Below are 5052 nucleotides of genomic sequence, written 5' to 3'. Positions count from 1 at the left end.
GGTGGGCATGTGTGGGAGGAGGTGGTAGAACACAATACAGTTTAGGATAGTTTAATTCTTTAGTTAACTTATGACTCAAATGGTGATAGGCTTTTGATAATTATAAAGAGCAGGAAAATGGCAAGTACGTTCAGAATTTATAAATTTTTCCTCATCCATTTTTCAGAGCAATGTATAAAACACAGCATGTAATACTATCTCTTCACTTGAAAAGGCAACATTAAAAATAGGTCACAGCTTCAGATGGAGGTTAGGAGCCGCCAGCGGGAGGACTACGGCCCAGCAGGAGTTCAGGAAATGATAATAATGAGAAGGCAGTGCTGCTGAGAACCAGACCAGGGGCTTGTTTCTCACTCTGCCCCATGGCCTACCCTAGGCCATATTTTCAGGTGGCCTTGGGTGCGTCACTTAAACTCTCAGTGATTTGACAAACAGTAATATTGAGTTTACATTCCTTACAAATGTAAGCTCAAATACAGCACTGATGAAATACACATGCAATATATATTCCTTTACTCATGACCCTAGACTTTGTAAACTACTTTTTAATGTTTTATTTTCTCTAAGATAACTTGTTGATTTACATAAATCACAAATGCTAGAGATCAGTTCTAAAAACATGAAATTCTTTCAGAAAAAAAGATTTCTTTAAGAAGGAAAAAGGGTGAGGTTGTTGTAGCTCAGTGATTGAGCATCCACCCATGAACCAGGACTGGTCACGATTAGATTCCCGTCAAGGGCACATGCCCAGGTTTCAAACTCAATCCTCAGTAGGGGGCTTGCAGGAGGCAGCTGATCAATGATTCTCTCTCATCACTGTTTCTATCTCTTTTTCCCCTCTCCCTTCTGCTCTGAAATCAATAAGAATATATTTTTTAAAAAACTTACCATCTTAACCATAAGGTCACAGTTTGGTAGTGTGAAGTACATTCACATCGTTGTACAGCAACATCTAAGCCTGGGGTACTTGGATTAGAGCTGCCTTCCACACGAGAGTTTTCAGCTCTATCTTCAGGGCCTATGTGGAGAAGGTGCTCGATAAGTTGACTGAGTGGAAGGAAGAGTGGAAAACAGAAAGCTGAATTAAAAAAAAATAAGTAAGTGCATATTTTTTCAAATGGAGAGAAGCATGTATTAGAAAAAGCATAGACTTTGAAGTCAGACCCACCTGGGTTTGAACTGCACATGTGCTCTTTATTAAGTGTGTGCATTGGAAAATGTACTTGGCATTGTGGTTTTTGTACCTCGGTGGGAAATGGGAAATGCCTACTTTGCAGGGTTGCTCAGAATTCAGTGAGGTCAGGAATGCGAAGGCCTGGGAAACAATGTGTGCACAGCAAGGCTGGCTCTTTCCCCGAGGCAGCTTATTCCTTATGGAACCACTGCAAGCCTGCTTACAATACTGTTTACAAATAGTTTACAAGACCTGAGAGTTGACACTCAACAATGTCTAGTAAATTACTTTATTGTTACGAATGTATGCTGTGGATATCTTAAAGTCTAAGAACATTAGACAGCTGAAAAAAGGTTTTTCTCTTTTACCTTAAAATGTATGCAAAATGTCATTTAAAGATTCATCACCCCTGAGCTTTGCTAATCCTCTATAATAAATGGCTAATATGCAAATAGACCAAACAGCAGAACAACCAGACAACTGAACAACCGAACAACCGGTTGCTATGACATGTGCTGACCACCAGTGGGCATGTGAGGAACATGGCAGGCGTTGGCCTATGGTGGGGTGGTGGAGCAGGTGAGTGCGGGTGCCAGATCAAGGCGGGCGCCAGTTGCTGTCATTGGTGCGAGCCTCTGGAGGTTACCGAAAATTCTTTGCTTCCGCACACCGCGCTCTCGCCTGGTGCTTGCACCTGCTGCTGGCATTGGAGCTGCTGCTTGCACCCACTGCCAGCACCGGCTCCGCTTTCATCTGCAGCTGGCACCAGAGCCGCTCCTTGCACCCCCTGCCGGTGCCCGGGGCAGCAGCTGCTGCTCACACCCGTTGACGGCGCCAGCCCTGCTCACACTCACTGCTGGCGGGCCCTAATCACTCCACACCATCAGCAGGTGTGAGTGGTGCCAGCGCCATCAGCATGTGGGAACAAAGGTGGCAGGAGCAGGGCTGCTGGCAGACAGGGGGCTGGGGGTCGTGGCAGGAGGGGTCGGGCAGGGGCGTGGAGGATGGGCAGAGACCTGCCCCAGTGCCTACTGCAGCCTCGCGGCCCACATTCCTTTCAAGGTGCACAAATTCGTGCACTGGGTTCCTAGTAGGAGTAATAGCCATCCCACAAAAAGTGTATGTGAAAGATAATATTACCATTTTTTACTAATTGAGTCTACCAGACGTTTGTTTGCATTATGAGCACCTTGTGTAAGGTTTTTATGCTTATTTGGGGTGGTATTTTCGGTTATTTAAAATGTTGTCTCTGGAGAAAAGTGTGAGAACCTTGAGGGGGCAGCAGAGGAACATCACAGCTTAAAAAGTTAAAAGGATAGTGGCTGAGCATCATTTGGGGGACTAACCTATACTTACAGTGTTTCTAAAGAATACACCAATTATTTAGAAATACCTCAACACTGAGCCCTTCTCTATGGTCGCCAGGTGTATAATGTGGCTGCCATTCCCTGGTGCTTGTCAGGATTATTCTTTCATCCTCCTGTGGTCAACTTTCAGAGCATAAATAGGCAAGAAATGCAGGTTATAATGAATAATTAGAAACCTTGGGGTAAAAAGATAGAAAATGATTCCCAAGTGGACTGATTCTCTCCTGGGTTAATTATTAATGTGTTTGCATTTTCTTTACTGACATGCCTCCATTGTTTGGACAAATAATCTAATTAACAACACAAATTTAGTAAGGCTAGAGGCCTGAGCTATTGTTTATGGAGAATTACTTTGAAAATTTTTCACTTTGGAGGATTTTCTTAAAAACCCATCCTTTCTATACACAGCAAAGGAAACCATCAACAAAATGAAAAGACAACCTACTGAATGGAAGAAGATATTCACCAATGATACATTTAATAAGAGGTAATATCCAAAATGTGTAAGGAACTCATAAAACTCAACACACACAAAAATGAACAATCCAATTTAAAAATGGGCAGAGGACCTTTATAGATATTTCTTCAAAGAGGACATACAGGTGGCCAATAGACATATGAAAAGATGCTCAATGTCACTAATCAAAAATACAAACAAGTGTTGGCAAAAATGTGGAGAAAAGGAAACCTTCGTGTACTCTTGGTGGGAATGCAGCCACTGTGGAAAACAGTATGGAGGTTCCTCAAAAAATTAAAAATTGCCCTGCTTGGTTTGGCTCAGTGGATAGAGCGTCAGCCTGCAGACTGAAGGGTCCCGGGTTTGATTCTGGTCAAGGGCACATGCCTGGGTTGCGGGCTTGATCCCCGGTGGGGGGTATGCAGGAGGCAGCCTACTGATGATTTTCTCTCATCATTGCTGTTTCTAGTTCTCTCTCCCTCTCCCTTTCTCTCTCAAATCAATAAAAATCTATTTTTTAAAAAATTAAAAATTTCCACTTTATGGGTAGATATATGAAGAAACCCAAACCACTAATATGAAAGAATATATGTACCCTTATGTTCACTGCAGTGTTATTTACAGTAGCCAAGATATGGATGCAACCCAGGTGCCCATCAATAAACAAGTGGATAAAGAAGATATGGAACATATATATGATGGAATATTACTCAGCCATAAAATAAAAAAAGATTGAGATTTACCATTGGGACAGCACAAATGGACCTAGAGAGTATTATGCTAAGTGAAGTCAGTCAGAGAAAGACATATACCATATGATTTCACTTATATGTGGAATCTAAAGAATAAAATAAATAAAGTTGAAACAGACTTATCGATGCAGAGAATAGACTGATGGTTGCCAGAGGGCTTAGGGGACTGGGTGAAAAGGGTGAAGGGATTAAGAAGTACAAATTGGCCGAAACCGGTTTGGCTCAGTGGATAGAGCGTCAGCCTGCGGACTGAAGGGTCCCAGGTTCGATTCCGGTCGGGGGTGTGTACCTTGGTTGCGGGCGTATCCCTAGTAGGAGATGTGCAGGAGGCAGCTGATCGATGTTTCTCTCTCATCGATGTTTCTGGCTCTCTGTCTCTCTCCCATCCTCTCTGTAAAAAATCAATAAAATATATTAAAAAAAAAAAAGAAGTACAAATTGGTGGTTACAAACTAGCCACAGGGATGGAAAGTGCAGCATAGGGAATATAGTGAATAATATTGTAATAACTATGTATGGTGCCAGGTTATGGGGGGAGGGGAAACACTTTGCAAGGCATTTTATTTTCTAATCTTTATGCTGTACACCTGAAACTAATACAAAATAATATTGAACGTAAATTATAATTGAAAAGAAAAAAGACTACTATAGCAAACTATAATTTCCATGAGCCAAACATAGACCTTAAATGGGAAAACATTCAGATGCTTTGGGCTACCTGTAATGTTTGTTTCTTTCCTTTTAGGGTACACCAATAAAGTTTGACAACAATTCAGGTCAATCTGCCATCAAACACAATGTCAAATCCTTAATCACAGGATCTAGCAAACTAACTCGTGGAATGCCTCCACTGGAAATTGTGCCAGAGAACATAAAAGTGATAGAACGGGGAAAATACGAGGATGTGAAAGCGGGCGAGCAAGTGCGTTCCCGGCATACATCCGTGGTAAGCTCTGGCACCTCAGTTCTTAGGTCAACACTTCATGAAGCTCCCAAAGCACAGATGAGTCCGGGGATTTATGACGACTCCAGTGCACGGCGGACACCTGTGAGTTATCAGAACACCATGTCCAGAGGCTCACCCATGATGAATAGAACTTCTGATGGTATGCTATTCTTGTGTCCTTGTCTGATCATTTTAATTGCGCTTTTTCACATCTGGCTAGTAGTAAATGTGAAATTGTTAGCTTTACGTTGTCACAGGATCTTTAGATTGTGTTAGGGCTTGATGTTAGGGCTATGGAGGGCTACCAGATTAAAAGTAGACATAATTGTGGGTAAGATACCCAATATTTATAAAGT

The 5052-nt window shown here is 42.2% G+C and overlaps 1 pseudogene; it reads left to right on the top strand.

The window, feature by feature from the left end:
• LOC102765645 overlaps positions 1-5052 on the top strand; it is a 17490-nt pseudogene that overhangs the window by 7959 nt on the left and 4479 nt on the right.

This window comes from Myotis davidii, unplaced genomic scaffold (genome assembly GCF_000327345.1).
Source record: "Myotis davidii unplaced genomic scaffold, ASM32734v1 scaffold133, whole genome shotgun sequence".
Classification (NCBI taxonomy): domain Eukaryota; kingdom Metazoa; phylum Chordata; class Mammalia; order Chiroptera; family Vespertilionidae; genus Myotis; species Myotis davidii.
This window is presented reverse-complemented; position numbering and strand designations above follow the sequence as displayed.